This window comes from Oryzias latipes, chromosome 10, assembly GCF_053564925.1.
Source record: "Oryzias latipes strain Hd-rR chromosome 10, Olatipes_Hd-rR_3.1".
Taxonomy (NCBI): domain Eukaryota; kingdom Metazoa; phylum Chordata; class Actinopteri; order Beloniformes; family Adrianichthyidae; genus Oryzias; species Oryzias latipes.
This window is the reverse complement of record NC_136246.1, coordinates 13,514,800-13,542,736: the sequence shown is the minus strand read 5'-3', so window position 1 is coordinate 13,542,736 and position 27,937 is coordinate 13,514,800. Positions and strand designations below refer to the sequence as shown.

Here is a 27,937-nt window from a genome sequence, read left to right as displayed (position 1 = left end):
CTGTGAAGACTTGGCTGAAGCTTTGTAATTTCAGAGTCAGAGATAAGGGCAGTGGGAGGATATTACCTGAAGGTAGTCAGAGACAGCGATTAAATTGGGTCTGGAGGGGGAGACACACCTAGATGAGAGACAGACTCTGGCTAATTTCTTTAAGAAAGTAAACAGAACTGTCAAATGAATCTCAATCAAGGCTTTGCAGCACTCATAAAAAGCACCATAATGCCCCAGTAATCGTGCATAAGCAGAAAGTACATTACAGTACACGTACACGTGTACATACAGTACACTAAAGTACTTAAAGCCTCTGACAACCATTAAAGACAACCATAAAGAAAATGTCACACACTGAACCATTCTGAAACAAAGGTAGAATTTTTCTGCAGAATTGGAAGGCATCAAAAAGAAATTAATGAAAAATAAATTAAAGATTGCAATAACGCCATATGGCGTTTTTCAACGCTGTTAAAGTTTTAGTAACGGTGTAATCTAACTAATTACTGTCTTCTTTTTTCATTACAACATTACCAAATGTAAAATGTTATGGTTTTTCTATAAATTGAGTTCAAACGCACAACAGACTTTTGTTGTGCCACAAAGTGTTGTTCTGTCAGAAGGGGAACTGGGGGGGTGGGGGGGGTACCACCAATATGTTAAAAAATAGAAAAATGCTCAATTAAAGGTTGAATGTAAACTGATCCGAAAAATCCCAGGTAGCCACAAACAAGATTTGCCCCAATTGCAGCTAGGTGTTGGCTGATCTGGCTGCCATCTGGCTGCGGTTGGCCAAATAAAGCCAGCTTTGGTCCATATCATTTTGGCTCATTTGGCCAGTTGTGGTAAAGCTGCAGCTGCCAAAGCACATGGCAGCCATGAATAAAATGTATTTGGGCCATAATGAACATGATGGTCTTGGGGCTGTAGTGGTTGAGGAACAGTTCCACAACAAAACGGCAGTCAGATCCAAACTAGGTATCGATCCATTATTAGCTGCCAGTATACTGGTTTACTTGGACATGTTGGACATGGTCTTATTCAGGTTGAGACACAGTTGCTACACAAGACAAGAGCTTTTGATAAACTATTTTCAGTAGAACTATTCAGCGTTAAGCCTCATTTTGGGGAGAGTGAAAACACATTTTCATATTTCTCTGTTCTACCGCTGTTTGCTGTATTAACTTCAATTTGTAAAAGCCATCACTGTTGCATCACTTCTCTCACTTCAGTTGTAATGATGTTTGAGGTCAGTCATGTGACTTGTCTCCAACTGCTTCAGAGCACTGCAGCTCAAGTGCTGGATTGAGCACAAAAGAGGAACAACATTTTTCTTCACAGACTGGCAGCGCATTTTAGGATTTATTTGAAGATCCTTTTGTTTGTATTTTAATTTTGTAATTGTCTAATCTTGTTGCATTTCTCTGAGATTCTCTCTCTGGCCAGGCAAACCAACTAACCTTATTTTGCATATAAGTGGAACAATTTAAAACTGAACATTAGACTAAATCCTCTCGGTCTAAAAATAAAATCCATCTATTCAGATTTGATTTGTTTCTTTTTTTTTTACTTGTTCCTTTAAAAATGAAGTCTACGCCTGTACAGCACATCGACAGGAGTTTAAGGCGCCCACCTAAAACAACATTCTAAAAAGTAAAGATTGAAGTCCTGCTAGATCTAATCACCTGTCAATCAAAAACAATACAATCCTAAAAATGCCAGATTCTGATTTTTAACAAATAATAATTGCCGGTTGAAAAAAGAAAAAAGACAAAACATCTCTCCAATGTAAACATGTATAAGAAATGAAGCAATGTACTTCATAAAGGTTTTGAGGCCAGGATTCAAATATTTACAGAAGCCGGAAAAAAAACAGAAAATGGCCTTAACCCTTGACTACCTTTCTTTTTTAATCGTTTTCTTGTGTTAACGACATCCACTATGTCGTTATTACAAGACAACAACCTTTGTTTTTTCGTAATAACTAGATAACAAAGAAAATACTGTAGCGTCACTCTGTCTTTTTCCTCAATTGGACAGAGATGTTTTTGTCCCTTTATTGCACACCTCCACCAACATTAAGTTATTTATTTATAAGTGGGGCTATGGTCCTTGGATGCCTTAATGCCATCTCATGTCCCAGCCCCTTCTTCCTTCATTCCCCTAAAACCACTGGCAACAGGTTGAATGACAGAACTCAGGGCCGACAAATGTCTCTGTGAGGTGCGTTCACTGAGCTCCGGGCATTAGCTAAACTTAAACAGCCACCCAGCCAAACACAGTCCACTAGAATACTTTTTTTCCTTTTTTTTTGTTTTACAATCCACAGCAAAACAAAGCAGTTTGTCAGAGAAAATGTCAAACACCAGAAGAACAGATCGATTTTTAATTGATCAATTTAATCGTGGTCGAACTCAGGAGGAGATTAAGGCAATGTTGTCGGTCACGTAAGCAACATTAAAATCAGTCATCGTTACTTGTGAAGAAGATTGGCGTGGCTACAGCTGCGCAGGCGGCTGCAGTTCAGTGATCCTGCCGTTGTTGTCAATGTAATCAGTGATCAGACGAAGGGATCAGTTGCAGAATGATGCATGAGAGGGGCAGGATAGAATGACTGTGTTGGTTTCTACATCACAAAGAACTTGGGGGGGGGCGTTGGCAAAGAAAGAGTTGGGTAGACTGTTTTTGGCTTCTGTGAATATTTTTAGTTAAAATTTTTGAGATAAACCAGTCTGGTTTTAGAAGGTACCACAGTACTGAGACAGCCTCGTTAAAAATCGTTAATGATGTTAGATGTGGCTAGGATTCAGGGCAGATCTCAGTATTAGTTCTACTAGATCTAATACTAAGTGATCTAGATCAAGTGATCTAGATCTAGATCACTTAGATCTAAGTGCAGCTTTTGATCCTGTTGATCACCTGATCCTTGTAAACAGACTTCAATGTCTTGGCCTTTCAGGGACTGTTCTCAAGTGGTTCGAATCGTATCTCATAGAGAAAAATTTTATAGTAAGCATAGACACACACTTTTCTGGGGTCCATAAAATTATTTGTGGTGTGCCTCAAGGTTCCATCCTTGGCCCCTTCATTTTTAATGTCTACATGCTTCCTCTAGAGAATGTCATCAGAAGCCACAACATCGGCTTTCATAGCTATGCTGATGATACCCAGCTGCACATAACTATGTCTCCTGATAACACAAAACCAATAGAAGCACTTTTTAACTGTATTTTAGATGTGAAATTATGGATGGCAAATAATTTTCTGCAGGTCAACCAGGAAAAATAAGACATTTTAGTTATCTGAAGCTAAGAGAGAGAAACAGTTTCTGAAGTTAAAAGAACTTTCATCAAGCGATTCAGAAACAGTCAGAAACCTGGGCGTTATTTTCGACTCTAAGCTGACTCTTATCCCACATATAAAACAGGTGGTTAAAACTGTTTTTTATCATCTTAGAAATCTGGCTAACTTTATAAATCTTGATTGATTGATTGAGTGATTGAGTGATATGAGGAACTGCACCAGGATACATAAAACAGGGTAATTCAGTAACAAACGGTAGTGCTTGGTTCTGACCAGGCAGAGAGATAGGAGCTGAGTGCCTCTGTTGTGGTGATTTGTGGTGTAGCCTGCTGATTGTAGCAAACTTGTAAAAAGCAAGCAGATGTTGTGAGCTTAGGAACATAACTTTAACAATCCGGTATCTGCCGTTAAATCCCTGTCAAATCACTCTGCACATCACTTTACTGTGGCAACTAAAAAACATAACCTTGTTTTAATCTACACCTTGAATTTCAATGAAAATAGCTCAAAGAACTGATAATTCAATGTTTTCTCTTGACCTAATAGAAGATGTTGAATACTGAGCTACTCCTGTTTCAGAGAGGAAAGGTCACATTTATAACACTTGCACAATTTGCTTACTTAAGAGGGCAAGCCAGAGAGCTGGGGTCAACTTGAATAAAATTATAGTATCACCCGAATGTAAGTTTAATAAAGACTTTGATATAAACTGAAATTCACCTTTATTTATCCAAGGCTTTTCTCTGAAACACTGAGGGAAAACCATTTTCAAACAGCTCAGTATACTTTGCAGGTACAAGGCCAAACCAAACAATATGTGAGGCTATTAGGAGGGATTGTAAAATAACACTTTAAAGTCGTCTCTTTGCTCTGAGATAAAATATTTTAAACTTACAGTCAAATGTACTTTGTGATACAAAGTCCCAGCAGAAATATACCGCAACAGCCTTTTAGCCAGCAAATATGGCAGTGATGTTTGCCATACATCTGTCAATTTTTCTTTTATCATGTCCAGTTGTTGGCTTTAAAAACCAACATTGATAAATATTGTGATTTTAGTTTTTATAACATGTTCTTGTGGCATTTTTCTATTATATATTATGAACATTAGGCTCAAAATAGCATTTTTGAGTATTTCATTATTCAAATTATTGTGAATCAGGAGTGGAATGCAAAAATGCCCTTTGATTATTTGGGACATACAAATTATGCTGGGTGGGCCACAAGCTCCCTGCTTCCCTCCAATCTGATGCACCCACTTCTAGACGACTAGATCCATGTACATCTTTGTTTTCCTCATCCAAGCTGAAATCTGGCTCAAAACTGTACCGCTGGATAGCTATAGGAGAGTGAGTAAACAGAGAGCTCTCAACAGTGGGGAGGGAAAAAGGGTGCGAGGTTGCTTCACGCCAATGATCCCGCCCACAACTCTTCTGTGAAATATTAATGAGTTACAGCTCCTCTGCAGAAATGTTATTTTGCCTAAATAAATGGCAAAATCCTAATAAAAGAAGACTCAAAACACTTTTACAATAAATCAAAAGATGATCGGAGTGGGACTTTGAATTTAGAATGCACTACTTTGGGCCTCAAATGTGTGATTTGGGGGCGCTTCAAGAATCTTTCCTTTTAAAAACTGCACACTCAGACATTCTGTAATGAGTCACTAAACGATAGTACCTGGAGCCAGTGTTAAAAAAGTCATTAAATCTAAATGTAATATCATGTGGAAATGATTTGCAATCTCAACCAAAAATTGAGGTTATTTTAGGACTTTCTCACTTTTTTTATTTTTTTATTTTAAAGTTAAAAAAAATAAATTACTGGAATAATTGACCCATAAAAGCATACTCAAAAATCCTCCCTAAAGCTAGGATTACATAGTTTTTGAATTTAACCACAAACTCCACCAAAAATGGGAAATTTGTGTTTGTATGCGTGAAAGCTACCCAGCGGTGAAGACGTGATGGAGGTGGCTGCAGGATCGGCTCCTCGCTGGAATCAAGCCAAGCCCTCTGGGTCCACCCTGCGACCAAGGAGGGAAGGGAGGCGGAGTTGGGGGTGTCTAGATATGTAGCACTGGCTGTCTTCTCATAAAAGTTGTCACGGAAGAAACCTGCAATACATAAAACACGGTCAAACTGTCTCCTCCAGTGGATGGGAGCTGACAAAAATGTAACCGCTGTCTTTTGTGGTTTAATTCTTCATTGATGCTGGGCTAAAGGTTCCACGCTGTTTCTCACTCCAGGCCAGACGGCAATAAGCACAGGAAGCAAAGCAGAGGTTATAAAACAAAGTGACACAGAGAAAAAGAAAAGATTTCACTCTCAGGCTTTGAAGCTCACAGACGGAGCAGAATGGCTGTAACTCAGCTTGTAACTCTGGGCTGCTAGTCGGGCTGTTTATTATCAGCAGAAAGCACACTCTGGAATATAGAACTGCAAAAACACTGGGTGCCGGCCACTGGAAGGAGACCGGGAGTAACGACGCAGCAGGAATGCCAATGAGTGTCTACTTTACTCCCAAAGATTTCATTTTCCCCTCAGGTTGAACGGCAACCTACACCCCTCATTGAGACTTCCATAACCTCAACTCCTTATATCAGGGGTGGCCAAACGTTTTGCCAAATTTGGTTGGGTGAAAATGGATGCGGGCAAACCAATCGGTCAGCATTCTTTGAACCCTTTGAACTATTTATTTTTATTTATTTATTTATTTGGAAATGGGATAATTTTCATTTCTTCACATAGAACACAAATAACTTTAAATAATTTTCTACCAAAACTACTGTTAATTTCTAAAATTTTGAAGAAACTTTAGAATTCAAATAATGTGAACTGGATAATTGAACCAAATTGTTCTCTTATTCAGGAGTAGAAACCCTTTGTGATTTTGATCACAGAAACAAATCTGTTCTTCTAGTTTGGTACTGCAGGTAAAGTATCCCAAGGTTTACACTGGCTTATAATGTAATTTAGCCGATCACAATCAAGAAGTTGTAGTTCTTAGAAAGTGATGTGGGCTGCATATTACTGATTTCATGACAGGGGCCTGTGAGCTGGTGGAAATTTGAACGTGGGCCAATGCCTGACTTTGGACATGCCTTTCTTACATAATAAACTACCAAAACTGCATTAATTTTATTTGATTCTTATAAAGTAAGTGGAACTGCCAATACAAACTGGGGAGATGGTCCCTTTGAAAAAAAAAAAAAAACAGGAAAAAAAAGTTAAATAGTGGCTACATTTAACGGGGCTTCAGTTTAAAACAAATATATTGATTTAGGGTAAAGCTGGTAGAAAGCCACCCAAAGGGAGAGAATGAACTACTTTCAGAGGAGTAATCAAGGTTCATAATCGTCAGAGGAGAAAGAATATTCTGTTGATTCAGTATTGATGGAAGCACTGCATTAGATCTGTGCGTTTGTAGAGAAGTGTTTGTTTTCATGTGTGACACTGACAGAATATTCAGTTTTTCTAATAGACTCAATATGCAAAATGTTTCTGCTGCATCTCACACGCGTGTCAGAGTCAGCACTAAAGGAAAGAGGCTGGGATAACATAACAAAAACAACTGAGACGCATTTCTGACAGCCATACTCCAGCACAACAGCTTTGTCAGGCTTTCATTCTTGAGGTTTTAAACCATCCTTGTCATGACAAATAATACAAGAGAAATATTCAGTGGTTTTAATACTATTAATGGTTACTACAAATCTTTTTTTTGTTAAAGCAAAACCACCCAGCAGGGAGGGAAGACGCTGCAAGGAGTAAAGAGCCTTTGAGGAAATAAACATAACAAATAAAAATTAAAAAATAAAAGTATCCCATATGTGTTTATAACTAAAACCAGGGAAAGGATATTTTTATATTATCTATTTTACATCACATTTCGTGCAACACAACAAACACAGCAGGTACATACACTTCTATATTAATATAATAATATAGAATATACATTTCTTAATATATTAAGTTAGGCTGGTTCGTGCACAGCTTTACTAATATTATATGAGGACAACTACATCATACAGAGGGTTGGACTTTGAGTAGATCACAGAAGCCACTTGAATGTTTTCATACCCTTTTATTTTCAGTCAAAAAATACAAATAAATACATACATTTCCGACAAGAATGTATAAAATATCATAAAACACACTCCGAAATCTTCACTCTGAAGTAGCAGTGCTTAAAAAAACAAAAAATGTGATTTGTTTATATTGCAAAACCAAATAGATTTCTATGTTTTTTTAATCTAAATCACTATTTACAGTATTGGTTTATTTCATTATGTCTTGATTATTTTTTCATACTTGGTTTTAGCCTGGAACTTTAAGTTTTTTTACTGTGGAACAATTGGTTTCAATCTACACCTGACAATTATTTGTTGAACTGAATTTGCCAGAAAATAAATCTTCCACTTTCGGCTTCTCCCATCAGGGGTCGCCACAGCGAACAAGTCGCATGGTAAATTTGGCAATGTTTTACGCCGGATGCCCTTCCTGACGCAACCTTCTCAAACCGGGCTTGGAACCGGCAGAGGTAGAGAAGGGAACAGGGAGCAGCCCGGACTCGAACCCGGGTTTCACGGACGGAAGGCGCCGCAAACCAGCACGAGCTAAACTGGCTCCCGACAGTCCCGACAATTTGCCAGAAAATAAATAAATAATTAATTTGGAAAAAAGAAAATAAAGCACAAACTAAACACACAAAAATCTGTCTAAAACCAGAACAACATTATAGCTCAAGAGTGACTCTATTTTCTGCACAATAAGGCACACTTAAAAGCCTTAATTTTACATTATTGCCTTACAATGTCCGGATTTGAATCCCAGCTGGGACCTTTTTGTGTGGAGTTTACATGATTTCCCCGTGCATGTGTGTGCTTTCTCCTACAATCAAAAACGTATGGATTGTAGGATTCATTTGGGATTCCAAATGGTTCCTAAGTGAGAGTGTGTGTAGTTGTGTGACCCACCTTCACCCAACAGTAGATCCCCATGCCCCTAAAAGAGATTAATCTGCTTTGGAAAATGGCTGGCTGGATGGCTGGCTGGCTGGATGGATATTGGAACTTAACTTTGGACACCGGAGTGTCACTACCTGATATTAACGCATGTACTTACAGTTGGAATCTTGCTCCAGGCTTTTTCTTTCACAGCTCTATCTTGACAAATAAAAGACTTGATGTCATATGATCCCTGGCAAAAAAACGCGATTGTCAATTTCTCCTTCATGGTCAATTTTCAGACGATTGGCACATCGCTACCAAATCTCTGATTGGTCAATGTTCAAATAATTTATCTTTCAACATGCATTCAATGGACAAACATTTTGTATGTAGAGCCTGAAAATGGACTTAAAAACGTGCATAGCTTTGCGTGGACGCGAAAGCCTGAAACACACATATACACGCATTTACATAGACTTCATTGGAGGTATTAGTTGTAGCGCGAGGCTGGTGTGAACGTAGCATAAAGGGGAGTGCGCTTTTGCTGCAGCAGCTCCAAAACTTTGGAACAATCTTCCTCTTCATGTTAGACTGTCTTCTTCGGTACCCATTTTTAAGTCTTCTTTAATTTTAAATTGGCTTTTAACATAGAGTGAATAGGCTTTTCTGTCTTTTATGTCACTGCATTGAAAATTATTCAATTTGATTATGTCACGTGTGTGTAACAAGGGGTATGAACAATGTACATCCAATAGATTTCATGTCTTGCTTTTGTATTCCTTTGTTGTTTCCATAACTGTACAGCACTTCAGGTCTGCACAGATAATTTATATGCTTGGTAAATAAAGTTGGCATGGTAAAAGCATTGCACCTTTCAAATCAGTGAAAATCTTTTTAAATACGTTTGATTTAGGATGGAAATGGAGAAAGTAAGCTGTAATTTTCCATTAGGGAACCTCCTAAATAGAGGTGTGAAAATACAGTATGTATGAGGCAAAAATGAATGCTGGGAATAAGGTCTTTCAGATTCAATATCTATAAAGTAACCGATGTGGCTGTTTTAAGTACATATTTTACTTACATGGTTTGTCAATGGAGTTATCACAAGACTGAATCTGTTAACATTGGTGCCTCCCACAGATAAAAACACACACCCTTAGGTTTCATGTGTAGCTAACAGCTGTGTTGTTGTGGGATCATGTGATCTTGGCACATTAAAAAAACAAGATGATACGAAAACTGAAGTGGTGTTTCCATGTTTGATCAGTTTGATCTTTCAACAAGCCTTTTCATTTGAAGCTTGCTGTTAACTAATGAGGTAACACACTGCTTTGATGTTGTTACTATCCAGTAATCCTTAATGCTGTTATTTCAATCATTTAATAATGAAATTCAAACATGTAAGGTGTAACTGTTACCTGTATAAAGAAGTCTTTGTGTTATACCTCTATTATTGCAAAATCCTCTAAAAACCTGGTTAAAATGTATTCATTAACCCTGATGAGGTCTGGACGCGTCTGTAATTGCAGACGGATCAAGGTCAGCATTTTATTTAAGTGATTTGCATCAGACGAGCCCCATTCAAATGTCCTGTGTCCCATCCAGGAGGTTATAAACAACAATCCTCTCAACAGAATCCAGAGCGGAACCTCTGACACAGATATTTGCCAAAGCTATCCAAATCAGCTGGAGCACTAGGAGTTGATTTAAAAAGAGGCAACCTTAATGTGGAGCAAAGCCTCTGTCCTCTACATGTGCAGAAATAATTCAGTCCACAAAGCTGTTTTTCCCTCATGGCTGTCAGCTGTGCTAGATCCTTCTACGGTGGTTGGTAACAACCCAAAGTGCCTGACTGCTCTTGTGATTCATAAAATGTTTACCCTACAAACCTCAATAAAGAGGTTGCTTTAAAAACCAGCTAGTTATTAAAAGACATTTGTAGTAATTATAGCATTTTAAGCATTCTTTCAGAGGTTTTTTTCCAATGCATTTTACTATTTAACACATTGAGCAAAGCAGTTCTTAATATCCATCAAAACACACTTAGAAAAGATAGTTTAATCCCAACGACTGTCCTAAAAAGAGAAATAATGACAGTAAGTGTTGGAAAATATGTTGTGCTTTGTTTTGTATGCATATGGGGTGATACATTTTCAGACATGAGCTATATTTTTATTACATTCAGTTTAACCTTTGTTTCTAGGGCTATCCTATCCACCAAAGTACAGGGTTTCCTAAAAAGAACTTTTTTTTTTTAACTTGTCCTGTCCAACAGCTAGGCAGGCAGATGAGAGCTGAGGGCCTCTTGTGTTGGACATATTTTACTTTAACAAGAGGGGTTATTAATCTTCAGACAAACCAAAGGTATGTCTGAATAAACCCCTTTTGTAATTGAGGCCAAACTTTATTAATTTCAACCATGTTTGAAAATCTTTGGTGTTGGACCGGACGGAAAAGGAAAGAAGGGAAGAAGAGAGAGGGATGTTAGAGAGGGGGGGGGGGGGGTGATAGTGAGAGGGGGGGGTAAGACCATGAAGCAGCATAGAGCAGACAGGTTTACTGGTTGTTTATCATTACGGTACGGTTCAAATGTAGTACAAAAAGGGCGGGGCCTGTCCACACTCACTCAAATGTTATCAACACACCTGCTAGCTGCAAAAATGTCCACATGTCAACATGTACACAAAACAGATAGTGTTCACAAACGCATACCTATGCCTTTAAACCAACTAGTGTGAAATCTTTCATTCATTCAATCATGCAAACTATTAGTGCAAAGGTGAGCTAACACCTGTGCTCAGGTGAGTGTTTATGTTCTTCTAAAATGGATGGTGGAATGTGAAAAGAAGGAGGAGGAGCGCCCAGCCACCCCCACACCCAGACCCCCGCCGCAGCAGCAGCGGCAGCCGGAATCCCCCCAACGCCACACGGGAACAGGCAGGGAACAACTGCCCCCCGGGCGACCAAGACCGCCACCCAGGCCAGGGCCAGCAGGACCGCCGCGAGGCCCCCAGAGCCAGAGAGAAGGGAGGCGCGGAGGGAAAGAGAGCGCCGCCCCAGCCCCCCCGCCGCGCCGGGAGAGCCCAACGCAGGGCCCCACCGGAGAAGGACGCCCACAGCCCCAGACGAGCACCCCACCACCACCCAGGAGTTCCGGGCATCCCCCCGCCCCAACCCCAGGTACGAGCCAGGACCCCCCAAGGGAGACCCGCTCCGCACTCCAGGCAGCCACCCACCCGGCCCACGGTTGGTCCAGGGAGGAGCAAGGCAGGGGCCCGCCGCCCCCGCCCAGGACGGGGGAACACCGGGGAAAAAAGGGGGCCCACAAGGGGTGTTGTAAATATGGCCCGACCAGGCTCGGCCACTGTTGGAAGTTTGGCGGGGCCCAGGGCTCAGGGGCTAGGACCAGGACCCACCCCCCAGGGACACGAACACCCCCGGCTCAGGTGTAATGTGAACCCCCCAACCATGCGGAGAGAGCACCGCCGGGCCCAGGAATCCGGCACCCAGGGGAGACGGCCGCCGTCGCCAAGGGGCCCGCACCCCCCACCAGGGAAGGGGTAGGGGACAGACGGACCCAGGTCCCACCTTCCTTGCAAAATGTGTGTGCGTGTATGTGTGTTTGAGAGGGTGTATGTGTGTGCATGTGTGTGTTTATGTTGGAATGTATATATTGAAGGGGGAGGGGTGTGTGTACTAAGGGGGGTGCAGTTAAAATTGGCTGGTAGGTCACTACTCGCCAATTTGCCAACGGCTGAAGTTTTCTGCAAAAAAAAGTACAACATATGAATATATATTTGACAATTTTCTTTACCGATAACTTCTGCTGCCAACTCTTTAGTAAATAGTGTAATAAGTCATTTTAACATCATAAAGTAAGCAGCTGTCTCAAGATTGGACTAGAAAATGACTGTAATGCCCTGCAGTTTTCCTTCTGCCTTTCCCCAAATTCATATACCTTGTCCAATTTTTGTTTATAAGCCAGCTGTTTGCAATGTTAAAACTATAGGTGCATCTCATGGGGAGGGAAAACAAAATATATGTAGCTGTTGAATGTAGTAAATGTATATAAAAAAAGGATGTGACAGAGGACTGGTGCCACGGTGCCTCTTATCATGACAACTGGCTTGGGATAAAATGCAAAAACAAGTTAAAAAGATGTTTCCTTATGTTTAATGTCAGCTGCTTTTACAAAGAAAAGTCTAGGTTGAAATAAAAAAAACTTTGAATTGACTCGACAGTGGGTAAATTCCCTTATTGTAACAGCAAGGAAAAACGTGCAACGAACAAACATCAATACATACAGTATTACACATGCTAGATCTAAATTTAAAGTTGGAGTGCGATGGCCAAGGGATTTGTATAGCAAGAAGTAATTTTTTCACTGATGTTCATGGTGGAGCTTCCACCATGAGCAAAGACAAGTGCTTCAAATATTTATTTTTGTTTCATGCTACAGTCACACCAGCCTCAGCAACGTGCATTTCAGTGCAGGTTTAATAAAAAGTCTACGTGAACGTGCGGATATTCACATTTTGGGCATATTCGTGTGTTCACGCAGAGCTACGCACATTTCAGGTATGTTTTTGGGCTCTACCAACAAAACGCGTGTCCACTAAACGTGCATTGAAAGTTCAACCAGATCAAACTTTGACCAATCAGAGACTCTGATTAGGTTGTACTGTATGGATGGCGTCTCTTTTAATTCACGGAAGTGCCAACCGTTTGCAAATTGATCATGTAGGAGAAATTAACAATTGTGATTTGTGCCCGGCCGAAATTGACACCAAGTCTTTCATTTATAGGGATAAAGCTGTGAACGAAAAAGCCTGGAGAAAGATGTGCAGTGCACCGCTTGAACATTTTCCAACAAACCCCTTCCAACTATGAGTACATGCACTAGTATTGAGTAGCAACAGTCCAGGGTGAACACCATATGCTAAAGACGCGTTCAAGAACTTGCATCACGTGCCTGATGTGAACAAAGCATTTGAGGAAAAACCTGAACCGATCCATATGTCTTTGTGATCCCCTTATTCTTTATTACTTGTTCTTGCAGCAACCTTGAATGTGAATTAAAGACATCTTGAATTAAATGCACCATTAGGAATAAGCAAGCACAGTTGGAGAAAAGAAAAGGCAAAACTATTCTGCACTGAACAGCATACTAAACATAAAATGCTGACAAACAGGACTTTACGATGCACATCATTTTCAGGTCTAGAACTCATCGCACAGTTAAACTGGATAATGTTGTGTGTCAGTCATCGCAGAAACTTGCGGTAGAGGTCATACAGTTCTAAGGCACCTGTCACTCAGCCCGTGAAGGTGAATGCTCAGTCAGGGTGCCGCCATGAAAGGACTTAACATACTTTCAGACTACTGCAGTGTCGACACTGGACTGCAGTGTGAGGCTTCCAGAAGAGCACTGAGACCCTTACACCTGTCAATACAGGCATAAAACTGCAGCAGCAACAGACAGACTGAATTAATCATGACATTCATGATTTATCTGTCACTCGGCTCCAACATCTTAGGGGGCAGCAATAAAGGTAAAACAATATCTGTGGATGAGCAGGAGCAAATCAATAAAAACAATGGGAAATACATTTTCACCAAAAGCAATTTTAGAAATGATGGAAGAACACATTTATTAACCTTTTTTTCAGGAAACATCACACAGCTTTTATTTTTGTTTTGTTTAATTTGGACACATGTGTCACAAAGGAAACAAAATAAATGGACCTCTAAAAGAAAGCAGAGCTGAGACTCTACTGATGTTCTTCTTTCTGGAAACTTTTTTAACTAAACCTTGTGAGGCATAAACTTGAAAGAATGAATGAAGCTTTATTTTTTTGTAGCACCTTAGAATCTCTGTAGATTTACCAAAGTGATTCACAATAAAAGAAAGGAAAGAAGAAAGTTTAAAATCAGGCAAATTAAGAATATTTCAAACAGCATAAAATTACATAAAGAAATCAGCAATAAAATACAAAAAAAAAAAAAAAATCAACAGGAATGCAAACTTTTTTTTTTTTTTTTTTTTTTTAACTTGTCCTGTCCAACAGCTAGGCAAACAGATGAGAGCTGAGGGCCTCTTGTGTTGGACATATTTTATTTTAACAAGAGGGGTTATTCATCTTCAGACAAACCAAAGGTATGTCTGAATAAACCCCTTTTGTAATTGAGGCCAAACTTTATTAATTTCAATCATGTTTGAAAATCTTTGGTGTTGGACCGGACGGAAAAGGAAAGAGGGGAAAAAGAGAGAGGGACGTTAGAGAGAGGGGGGGGTAGGAGGGTGATAATAGGAGGGGAAGGGGGGTAAGACCATGAAGCAGCATAGAGCAGACAGGTTTACTGGTTGTTTATCGTTACGGTACGGTTCAAATGTAGTAGAGAAAGGGCGGGGCCTGTTCACACACACTCAAATATTATCAACACACCTGCTAGCCGCAAAAATGTCCACATGTCAACATGCACACAAAACAGATAGTGTTTACGAACGCATACCTATGCCTTTAAACCAACTAGTGTGAAATCTTTCATTCATTCAATCATGCAAACTATTAGTGCAAAGGTGAGCTAACACCTGTGCTCAGGTGAGTGTTTATGTTCTTCTAAAATGGATGGTGGAATGTGAAAAGAAGGAGGAGGAGCGCCCAGCCACCCCCACACCCATACCCCCGCCGCAGCAGCAGCGGCAGCCGGAATTCCCCCAACGCCACACGGGAACAGGCAGGGAACAACCGCCCCCCGGGCGACCAAGACCGCCACCCAGGCCAGGGCCAGCAGGACCGCCGCGAGGCCCCCAGAGCCAGAGAGCAGGGAGGCGCAGAGGGAAAGAGAGCGCCGCCCCAGCCCAGCCAGGAAAGCAGCCCCCTGCCGCGCCGGAAGAGCCCAACGCAGGGCCCCACCGGAGAGGGACGCCCACAGCCCCAGACGAGCACCCCACCACCACCCAGGAGTTCCGGGCATCCCCCCGCCCCGACCCCAGGTACGAGCCAGGACCCCCCAAGGGAGACCCGCTCCGCACTCCAGGCAGCCACCCACCCGGCCCACGGTTGGTCCAGGTAGGAGCAAGGCAGGGGCCCGCCGCCCCCGCCCAGGAGGGGGGAACCCCGGGGAAAAACAGCCAACAGGAATGCAAACTTGCCGACCGCAGAAGTACGTGTTGCTTTTCTATGGAGCCTTGGACATGACATTAAAAAATAATTTAGTGGTTCCCTCAGATAAATATTCTGTGGCATATTAAATATTCTTGTGGCAAATTAGCATTTTGTAGCCTTTTTGTAGTCCAAATTAGTATTTTGTGCATTCAAATGAGCATTTTGCATCACAATCTTCAGTTCTGTTTTGTTTTACCTGTTGTGTCTTGTGTGTAACTCCATGAGTGGCGCACAGCTGTCTGCACTTTAGGTTAATTTGTTTCGGTGGCATGCATACCCTAAAAAAAAGTATGCTCCTGTGTTTTTTTGTCGTCTACAGGTGTTACACGACGAAATGCAAGCACTCCCTTTTTCCCCCCTCACCGCCCTTCCACCTACTGACCCGCACTGTTTAGCTGCCTCAAATAACAGCAGCTTGAAAATAACTTCAGTCTGTCTGGGGTTTTGCAAAGGACAACCGGCTGTCAAAGCATTGTCCCTCTAAGGAGGATAAGAGCAGCCAAACAGCTCAGAGTTGTGTTTCACGCATCCTCCTGCCAGCTTTGACCACCTGTATCCAAGAGCAGTTTAGTCAGAAACCTGTGGTTTGAAGTGCACTTCAATCCCACAATGCAATTCAGCGTCCACAGCTCTAGCCCTGCTTGTCAGGTTGTCTTTGACCAAATAATCAAGCACGTCGTTAATGAGAATGAGAGTGCACTCACTCAGAAAGTCTGTCATGTGAGACAGTGTGACTGGTAAGATTATAATCTCCTCTTGGTCACTGAAAAAAATCCAACCATAATACTTATCTGTCAATGAATAAAAGGAGCGTCTATTGGAAATAAAACCCAAGACTAAGCATGAAAACAGATCAATACACACTTTCGAAAGCCGGAAAACAAGAAAGAACAAATAAAGTTTACGAGGAGGAATGAAAGATTGAACAAAGGAATGGGGAACATCCCTTATTCCAAAAGAACAAGATAAAGAGCCGGCGAACAGCCTGAAGAAGAGACGGCAGGAACAGCAGCAGTCTTGCTCCAGTGCTTTCCATTAAGCTTTGGTGTCTGGAAAGAGAACAGAAGTGCTGGAGGACCAGTAATCCCAGGACAGTCAGTGTTCGAGGGAAACAATATCTGTGCCATAATGGAACAGAAGGCTCCACAGGACACTAAAACTACAGTCCTTACATCTAACACCATGCATGTGGTCTTTACTATTTTACAACATAACCAAATAAAATGATTCAATAATTTAGAACTGTGAAGACTGAGCTGCTGATGTATTTGGTCTGGTATGGTCTCACACTACAACAAAACAACTTACATGCCACAAATAATAATAATGTACATTTCTGATTAATAAAATTTAGCAAAGCATGAAATTCAAGGTGAAACCTGTATTATCTTTTATTTGATGTTTCTACGTTCTGCAGTGGCAAATATAGGAGGGGAAACAGGAAGTTTGATAAAACAATTCACTTTTTTACACCAAAAACTACTTAAAAGGCATTCGTCAAGCATGTCTTCAAAACAAGAGTCTGAACTATAAAAAATTTTTACTCTGGGGAATTGTTCTTTAGTCTTATATAGTTGTGTGCGAGTTCTAACCCTCACAAGTATAGGCTCCAGTTTACAGAACAATACACTGTTGTCGTTTTTTTTTCAGTTTAGGAAAATAGTCTTGCTGTTGATCCATAGAGGTAATATAAATCAAAATGAAACTTTTTTTAATCAACTTTTGAAAAGTGTCCTCATAAAAGAAGCAAAACAAGGCATATCTCTGCATTTTATCGCTCTTTTACTGGAAATAAGAACACTTCATCAGTCTATATAATAAGTATTAGGACTGTGTGTGTCACACAGTGGTCTTCTCTCAAATAGAGAATGAATTTGCATGGAAGAAACTTACATGGCATTTCAAAACGCCGCCAATAAAAAGTGAAAAACTAAAAACTCTACAGTCTTGTTGGAGACAATGTGGGAGTCATGGAGGGAACCATAAGCACATATTTTGGTCATGTTCTAAAAGACAATCTTTTTAGGATCTTGTAACAACTGATATAAAAACTGTTCTTGGATATCACCAGCCAAAAAAGTTCACAACTTTGTATTTAGGAAATGTAGAAGACTGTATTGAATAAAGATCTTAACCTGTAAGGATTTTACTCTTGGCAAGCAAAAACGCTGTGACTAAGAAATAGCACAAAGTTGACCCTCCTGGAAAGGCTGACTGGGTGGAGATCATGCGACGATTTACTCAATAGAAAAATTGACTTAAATGAAAACTGAGAAAACACACTTTCAAATATGTGGAAAGCTACTTAAACTAACAGAGGATTTCTACACCTAAAGCTTTGCATTAATCTAGAATTAAGTTCAAATCCTCCTGCTAACCTATAAGGCCTTGCATGGAATGACCCCATCCTATATCAAAGACCTCATAGTGCCTTACCAACCAAACAGAACACTTCGCTCACTAAATGCAGGACTGCTTTGTGGTTCCCAGAATTTCTAAAAGTACAGTTGGAGATAGAGCATTTAGACACCAAGCCCCTGTCTTATGGAATAAGCTCCCAGCTCATGGAAGAGAGCCAACACAGTTTCTACATTCAACGTTAGGCTTAAAGCATTCCTCTTTGGACAGACTTGTTGCCAGGTTAGCTAATTATCAGAGAATATTTAACTTACTGCTCCCCCTACCTTACCATCTGTAATGAATTTTGGGGAAATAATTACTATTTTCCTCTATTCTTGATCATTTATTCATCATTTAGGTCTCCATTGCTCTGTTTGGTGCAGTGCAATTTATGTGTTGTCCCTCTTTCCCCCTCCCCTGCCGGGGAGATAGAGTGATTTTCAGATTCCAGTTGGCTCATCTGTGCTCCTGTACCTGTCATTGGCCGTGTACCTCACCTCTGGCTCGTCTCGTCCCCCAGCCGTCCCCCAACTCCATCTGGATGAAGCTCATCTGCAGGACTATTTAAACATGTAGCTGTATAGTTAGATACGCTAATCTTCTCTAAGAGTTCTGGTACATCGCCTATCCGTCCTGAGAGAGGATCCTTCCTTTACGGAACATCCCTGAGCTTTCTTCTTTTTTTTCTGGAATCAGTTTTTTTTAGGAGTTTTTCCTTACCATGAAGCAGGGTGTAAGGACAGGGATGCCCAGTTTGGCTTAGTCTGTTTAGTTTAGTTTAGTTTAGTTTAGTTTAGTTTAGTTTAGTTTAGTTTAGTTTAGTTTAGTTTAGTTTAGTTTAGTTTAGTTTAGTTTAGTTTAGTTTAGTTTAGTTTAGTTTAGCAATTACCTATTTAATTTTATAACTGATTTCAAGTTCTTATACAAGTACCGGTATGATGCCCATTGAGACAACTATGGTTGTGATTTTGGGCTATAGATAAAATTGAATTGAATTGAATATTAAAACAAAAAAGACAGTCCAGTTACTGTATTTTCTTCCTCTATGTATGTAACACATATTAAAAATAAAGTTTAAAAAAAGTGTCAGTTTTATGCATTCAAAAATGCATTGTTATGGTTTTTGCTAATGAACTAACCTCCAATAACCTTTTTCACAAACCCAAACAGGGTTTTTCAGATGGTGCTGTCACATGTGTTAGTGAGCACTTCTTTGAAAGTTTCCATCTACCTCACAGATGTGACACATCAAGAGGCTCATAGGACACCGTGAATATTGAACAGGTGTGTTTTAAGGGGGAAAAGACTTTTAGAACAGAGATACCAAACCAGATACTGTAAAATGTATGGATTCATTTTTGCAAATAAAGAAAGAAGAAAAAATACTTTTTGAGCAAGTTCTTTTAATTTCTCATTTTTTGGCAAATTGTCAGATTTTTAACCACTTTATTTATAGCGGAAGTCATCACAAAATATGTTGTAAAGAAAAGATCTGATCTACTTAACATTTGTTACAGCAGGAAATATTTATTCCCAATTAAGTCAGACATGAGAGTACTGACTGCATGGCTCGGTGCATTTACTCAAGATTAAAGTTGGAACAAAGACACAAAATAATTCGTTTGTTTTTGATTCCAGAACATTTACAGCTCCACTCTTGTAAGTAGTTAGATAAGACAGTCGCCTCCCTCCATTTTTACTTGTGGAGAGCATTATCCTCACTATGCAGTAACACTCCTCCCGATCATGCATGGCGGTTCATTATATTCAGTGGAGGAGGAATTTGACTTATCTTCTTCACATAGTTCCTGAAATGTGGACAACATCTTCACACCTCCTTGTTCTTTCAATGAGGAACAAGGAACTCTCACACTAATTTTCAAAGTTTGTAATAAGTGAGGCTAATGTACTAAAAGTGTAATATTAGAAATTATTTTTAATCAAGGATTAGTTTTTTCAGAAAACAAGAATAATCGTATTACAAACAAGAACAGGCCTTAATATTAATTTCAAGGCTTGAAAAGCTGCACAGCTGTTTCCTAAACACTGGTTTAAGTATATCATTATAATCACTTTAAATGTCCTTGTCCACATTATTGTTTTTGAGGTCTTAAAACATCCTTCATAGCAGGGCGGCTGTCATGGTTTGAGTTTGCTTTGTCTTGGTTTTTGTTTTAGTTCTTGTTCTGTCTTGTTTGGTTCTGTTTCCTGTTTTATTTTGGAAGGTTTCCTGTCTTGTCACGTTTTTGAGTTTTACTTCCTTTGGTCCCCATCTGCCCTCATCATGTTCACCTGTGTCTTGTCTGCCCTGCTTGTATATAAGTCTTGTCGCTGCCTTCCTCTTGTGCTGGTCCATTAACTTCTGGTCGTGTGTTTTACGTCATTCCTAGCGTCCTCGTTTCATGTTCCTCGCCACGCCACAGTGAGTTTTTGTTTTGTTTTTGTCATCCTGCTCTGCAGCGCCTTTTGTTTGTTGGACATTAAACCCTCTAGTCCTGAACCCGTTGGCCTCCCGTCTCTGCGTCTGGGTCCTACCGGCTCTCTAGCCACCCCACACCGTGACAGCGGCCCAACCCCGCTCCTGAAGATCTACCACCCTCCCGGTTTTCCAGCTCTGCCTTTGATTTCCTGGTTTTGGTGGGATCAGCCTGATCCAGGAAATCAAGTTCTGAAGGCACTATGGTGTAAACACAGCTTGGTGTAAGCTATGTTACCAAGCGTATGACGGGTGTTCAAGAACGTGCTAAACGCCGTTTTTTTAACATGCTTTTAGCCCATGGTGTTCAAACTGGCCAAGCAGGTAGAGGCTTCTTCTTGTATTCTATTTTACTGTTTCTTAATGCATCTCCACCACCTACATGTACAGTTGGAAGATGCTTTTGTGCGAAATGTGGAAGCGGTGCAAATCTAGTGATTCTTGGTCCAGGCTTTTTCTTTCACAGTTCTTTTCCAAAATGTGAATAACTTGATATATTTTATTCCAGTGAGGCACAACCTGCAATTTCTCCCAATGACAAATTTTAAAAAGGACGCCATCTATATGTCACTATTGAATCGGAGTCCCAGGTCAAAGTTTGACCTGGTTTAACTTTCAACTCTTTCAACACATGTAAAATAGATGCGCTTTTTGTATGTAGAGGCAAAACCGGTCGTAGAAACCTGCGTAGCTACAGGTGAACATGAGTTTTAAACGGAGAAGCCTGAAACATACATTTACAAGCATTTACATAGACTTTTCATTTGAAGTGATACTCCAGAGGGGTTTTCTCTGGCCTCTAGTCTTTTATAATTTAGGGGGAATTGTGAGATTAGAGAAATGAGGAAGACAAATAAAGAAAAAGACAGATAAAGAGTTGACAAAATAATAAAGCAAATTAAATAGGTAAAACGTTCAGGTAAAAGAAAAATTCAATTTAATATTCTTTAAAAAATGTTTTTTGGAGAGAATTTTTAAGTTTCAGGTGTGAAATGATGAAAGTTAAGACTGGAATGCACTTTGTTTTATTTAAGCTTCAAAAATTGGATCACATTTTTCAGGAGGGAGTGAAAAGTCAGTTTGATACAGAGATCCTGTTGGTTTCAATACCAATGCTTCATGCAGTTAGGTGATGGCAGTATGCAGCCATTGTATTAGTAAAGGGTTTATCACCTCTGCAAAGCAGATAAGCTGGAACCATTTTTTTCTGCTCATGTTTTGTTTTTTTTATCCATAAAAAAGCCTTCAAATAGCCTTTTCAGAGTTCTATGCCTTTCTGTTTTGCGTTGAATCCCAGCTTTAAAAATCTACACTGATATAAAGGATTTTAAACTTCAGAAGCCATAAATCACTTAAAAGCTGCTCTGTTCTGAGAAACTGACAGAAAAGGGATATTATGGTCCTTAAGGAGACCAGCTCAGTGAGGTCTAGGGCTACACCAAAAAGGGACCAAAACACAGGAAAAGGTCAGGACATCAAAAAGTTCAGAAACATAATTTGTCCAAGTGGAAGATAAAAAAAAAAAGACTGCAAACTGAAAAAAGGTGGCTTTAACTTCAGTTAAAAGAATAAAAGCAGGGAGTAAACCAGCCCCACTGTGTTCATCTGTGGATGCTATTGAGCCTATCAGGGAGCTAACTAGAGAAAGAATTGAAGAAAACCTGCAAACCAAACTGCAGAAGTCCAGCCCCAAATTAAAAAAATAGAACTTAGCCACCTATGGACCGAGGGGGTGCTTAACTGGAAACGTCATGCCTTCCAGCCCAGTAAACAAGTCAATCTACAACAGAAGAAACCCACTTTACAAACCAAACCTCACTAATTCAATACACAACTAATCATACCTCTCAAAGATCTGCCCCGATGACTCGTCAAATTCTTTTCAATGTGCTTGCTCCAGGCAAACAGTAAATTTAATACTTATCAAAGAGTTTTTCCACCTTTATAAAGGCCCAAATGGTCACAGTCCCATTAACCCATGCACAAACACATACACTAAGCGATGGTGGCTTTGCTGCTTTGCATGGCGCCAACCCACAACCACCTGAAGCAAAGTGGGGTTCAGTGTTTTGACCAAGCACACTTCAACACATGAGCGGGCAAAACGGAAACCAAACCTGTAATCCTTTGGTCAAATGCTGACGCCTTTATGCCTGCACTACAGCCGCCCCTGGCTTATATGCAGTCACTGATAAGCTGCAACTGGGGCAGGGGGGGCTGCACTGCTAACTCAGAGCATAGGAGGCAGAGCTGAATTGGCAGGGGCACATAACAGGAAGAAAAGACACAGAGTAAAGAACTGAAACACCCAAGGGCTGTCTTCTCATCTCACAATTTACAACCAAAGATCTTGACACTAGGGGTGTGGCGATAACCACATCACCGCACGTTTTTTTTTTGAAAGTTTTCTTTTTTGAAAGTTCTGCATTTGGTGCGTGTTTGGAACTATAAGAAACACATTAAACACATTCATCTTTGCTGATAATTTACTTTTTCTGCTAGTCCTGTGTTCAGACTTCAAGGGCTTCTGGGAGAAACCTTGTATTACTGTTCTCCTTCAGTCCCTGCGCCGCGCCTCTCACTCCCTCTTGCGCTGCTTGCGCTCCCTCTTCTTACACACGCGCCGGTTTCAGCAGCAGACACATATCCTCATTCTACAACAGACGTTTCCATCTCGCAGGGAAATACGACAAATTTACTGCGTTGTAATCAGTAATTTCCATTGTATGCATTTCCATTACAAGCTGTGTGCGTTCTTGAATGCACCAGAGGATTTTGTGTTGGGGGGTCGCAAGAGTCCTGACACCACGGCTCTTGCTGCTTCATCACAACGCTCCTTCCTCTTTTCTGTTTGCCGGGGGGGCTGCGGTTAACCATGACACTAACCACGATCATAAATCCCACACCGTCACAGCACTACATGACACCACCTCACTTTGTATATGGCGGGAAAACATGTCTGTTGTGCATATTCTGGTGAGACTAGGCTGACGGAAAACATCTGCCAGTTTGAATAAGATGAAGACATGAGCACAGGCAGATCTCACAAAGACAGCAGTGAATAAATTGAGTGTCTGTCCTTTAAAAAGTAACAGTTTTTTATAAAACGTGTTCAGAGATAGGTTATTATACACAACAGGGTTATCTTCAAATTAATTGATATGATAAAATGTTACTAATCCAAAAAATGGGAGATTTTTGTGTATAAAGCAGCAAAAAGGTAGGTAAACTTTAATGTCCAGAATCCACCCCGTCAATTATTGTAGGAAAAAACTCGGTACTGGAAAAAGTCTGAATAATAACAGCAATAAATCTGTATTGTTGGTGTTTACAATGGACCACTGGAAACATTGCATTGGCTCTAAAATCCCCCCTAAAATATTGCACCAATAAAAATGCCAAATATGGTCCTAATGCTAAGACATTTTATCGTTTTACAAGTTAGTTATCATAATTTATTTTGATTTGGAGCAAATTTAAAAAGCAAGGGCGTACAAGCATTATACAGGATGCTTGGCTGAAACAGACTAATTAGAGATGCTGGTGGTTTTGTTTGTACAATTGTTGGTAAAGGGTCTGGTTATTTGTATTAGCGGGTTATGATACAGCTTGGAAAACCTTGAAACAAAAGTTGTTGGGGTTTTTTGTGTATATTTTTATTTCGCTGCAAACAATCCTGCTAAAAATGAATGAAAAAAGCCTTAGCTGCCATGAAGTGAAGATTTGTTGCACCTTTAGGTGCCCAACACTCTCCCTCAGTATTCAGAGGCAGTGAGAAAAAGCCTTTTAAATTAAATATAAAGATTAAAATACACAAAAGTATTTTAAAATAATGATGTGGGTTAATTATAATTATTACTTCATTTAGTAATGATTTAACGTGGTTAGCCCTTATGTATATAGAACCCTTGTCTTCAAGCCAACAACATGACTATATCTACCGGTACACCTTTCCTTTCATTCGTGCTTGCACTTTTTTTTAAATTACAACTCACACCTAAAATGTTCCTGCACCCGTTCAAACCTGCTTTCCTCTTCCCTTCTTTGCCACACTCTCCTAAGTACTTAAAGTCCTCCACCTCCTTCACCTCTGCTCCCTGTAACCTCACTGTTCCTCCAGAGTTCCTTTTATTCACACTCAGAAACTCTGTCTTCCTCTATCAACACAACTAACAAGGGGAGGAGTGTTACTGCAGAGTGATGATAACGCTCTCCACAAGTAAAAATGGAGGGACGCGACTGTCTTATCTAACTACTTAGACAGCTGGAGCTGTAAATGTTCTGAAATCAAAAACAAATGAACTCCTCTGTTACGCCTACAGCACACCTCAACACTGTCTTCCAGCTCTTATACATGTCCTGAACAGCTCCAGCATACTTCTCTGCTGCTCCAGACTTCATAGCTTCTTTGTGTAACTCCTCAGCTTTATTCCAATAAGTTTCAACAACTCTGTCCATCTGTTTCATTAATTAAATAAACATCAGATCCCTGTTCCTCTATTCCTCAGTCATCCTCTCTCTCTCTCTCTCTAAGATCTGGTTTAACAATCCAGTAAGAAACTCTGCAGCCACCTCTTCTAAACACTTCCATATGTCCACAGTAGGCTGTCAGGAAAAGCCTTTCCACTCTTCCTCCTCCTCAGTGCCTTCCTTCAGTGCATTGAAAAATGTTGATATCTCATTAACATCTCCTTTAAATACTATACACTGGTGGACAATGTAGTCACCTCCAGCACGGAATTGGACAATAAGCATCAATGTCTTACATTCCCACTCCATGCTGCTTTGTTATTATGGCAAGACAGAATACCTGCAGACACCATTCCTGAGCAAACTCATTTAGTAATTCCACTGATGGATGTGGTTGGCTGTGTCTTTAATGAGTTATTGTAAAATATTTAAAGATTGTATCCTTAATTACTATTACTAAGACAAAGTGTGTATAATAAACAATGATTTGGTCTTGTTTCTGAGTGACATCTGCACTTTACAAAACATACTGAGTAACATAATAAGGAGACACTCACCTACAAATAACTACACTCACCGGCCACTTTCTTAGGTACACCTTCAAATCAAATCAAACTTCAATTATATACCACTTTTCCAACACATGTCACTCAAAGTGCTTTGAATAAAATACAGTCAAATTTAAAAACAAAATGACACGACAAACAATGCCGACAACCATGGCCGGCCCTCCCTATATGCAAATTACACAGCCGCGTAGGGCCCAGCTATCACCACCAGAGCCACGAAGTGGCGGGAAAAAAAAGCCCAAATCTGGCAACCCATTTCATAGCACTTCCGTACCAACGTGCGCTCTAAATGTTGTGCAAAAGAATGTTGCCTGCACTTTAATGATCCCCCCCTTCAACACACCTGAACCAATCTGGCAACCCAAATAATGACGTTATGCCACTCTTAGCAACGATTGGTCAACAACATTGCATCTGAGCCTGGCACAGTGTGTATTCAACTGCTGTCAAGCCAGCTGTCATTCAGATCTGCGTGTCAAATAAACCGCTCCTGTCTCTCTCTCATTCTCAGCTTTACGGGAACTGAGCGAACACGGCTGAAATCCCTTTCCAGTTTTCAAAATAAGTTTAAAACACTGAAAAGTCAAATGAATGAATGAAGGACAAAATACACATTATTCTTATATTAATCAAATGAAAAATTATCATGAAAAAGGTTGAGATAAGATTGGGTGTGTATAAACATACTCCCAACCATATAGCCCATTCATTTATGTTAATTGTAAATGTAATTTAATTATTTCCATGTGGACATGTTATGATGTATGATTTTTGAGAATCAGTACAAACATTTCATGATGAAATATAGAAGTGGAGACTTCTGACAGAGATGCTATGTTTGAGACATTGTATTTTAAGGTTTGCCATAATCCATACTTAAGAAGTATGTTGGCTATCCAGACAACTATTTCCAGGCACTTTTACTGTAGAAAATTTTAGTTATTCATGTTTGAAATCCCAAATATTTTACATTTTCACGTAGTCCAATCGTCTTGCAGCAGATTGTCTTGACCATGTTTACATGCAGAAATGCTTTGAGTTGTTGCCATGTAATTGGCTGATTAGAAATGTGTGTTATTAAGCAGTTGGACAGGTGTTTATATTAAAGTGGCTGATGAGTGCATGTGTGTGTGTGTTAGCAGTGTGTTGTAGAAAAAACACAAACTCTTTTCTTGTTTTATCATCCGAATGTGATGCAATTCTGACCTGCAGCACGATGAACCTGAAAGACCCCTGAAGGCAACATCACGCCAATGCTGTGACCTCTTAAAAATGAAAGCTTTACCATTGATTAAATACTGTACGTTTTATTATGAGAGCTTCATGAAAAAATTCAATTACACCTAATGGCTTCTATGTTGTAACAATGAATGACACTGACATTAAAGTCTTGGCTCCAACAGAGTTTGTGCTGCACATTGTTAGAACTTAAGTTTCAAACCAGAGGAAGTGTGTTAAGACACTTTTTTTTTCTTTTTTTAAAAAAAAAGACCTGAAATAGCTGTTTAACACAGGGATGTGGGCTGGGAGAGCTGATATCAGAAAACTGCCTGAAGGCTTCCAGACACTTGCTGGGAGAGGTGGATTACATTTCACACTTTGTGCAGAGGAAATTCATTCTAAAAGCAAAAAAAGACGAGTAATTAAAAGCAGAGGTGACTGCGGGTTCATGTGAGCATGCAGCAATCTCTGCTGACGCTCAGTTTAAACATTACTCAGTATATGAGAGGCATTAACAACCATAGTATTAAAGGATGGGCATCAGCCTGTGCAATCATGGGAGGCGTAATCCTAATTACCCATTAGGAGCTGTAAAGTTGTGGCTGTTTTTCCAAGAAAATAATAAATATAATCCTGACATCCAGATAAGGTTCATTACCAGAGAAGATGGCCAGCTAGCAATCTCAGTGTTTAACCCACTGGAGGGCCCCGTTTACTGGACAGAGAGTTTAGAGTTGCAGTGTTCCCAGAAAGATGAGAGCTAAGGGCAACAGATGAAGCAGGAAGTGCACATCTGAAATATTACTGCTTGCTGTGCTCAACAAATGAGAACCTGGATGCTACATGTCTCAGAATCGAATGGATTTCTTTTAAAGTTGAAAGTTGGCAGCAGCACAACTGGGATTCAGCTTAAATAGACCTGAACACAAAAACTGAGGTGTAATTATCCAGCCCTCTAAACTGAAGGAAAATTAGCAGCAAGTCTTAAACACAGATTAGTTTTTTTTTTATCTTTTGGTCATGAATTAACTGATGATTGCATTGCCCTTCTAACAACTAATTGTACAAAAACAGCTCTAATTAACCCAGCAGTGTTCCTGTTTGTGACACGTGGATAATTTGAGGCAGATCATAGTTAAATTAAACACAAATGATAAAAAGGTATGAAAGAGAAGACCTTAGAGATGCTGAATTTTCTTCCTAGATTTCCTCTCATGCCTTTAAATTCCTTGAAGCACACATCTGTCATAGAAGCACAGCAGAAATCCACCTCATGCTGGTGGGTCTGCAGCCAAGGGAGTAAAGACACAACATTCCAGCTCTGACCACAGTGTGCACCATCGAGCCACATTTTCTTATTTACATATACAGTTTATTATTACATACA

The 27,937-nt window shown here is 40.1% G+C and overlaps 1 protein-coding gene across 2 annotated transcripts in view; it reads right to left on the bottom strand.

The window, feature by feature from the left end:
• Positions 1-27,937, bottom strand: part of drp2 (dystrophin related protein 2) — a 259,938-nt gene that overhangs the window by 141,907 nt on the left and 90,094 nt on the right. For both annotated transcript variants that reach the window (XM_023959017.2, XM_023959019.2), the window contains exon 2: positions 5,244-5,410. The gene's annotated coding sequence lies outside the window, so the exon portion shown is untranslated. The remainder of the gene's footprint in view (positions 1-5,243; positions 5,411-27,937) is intronic.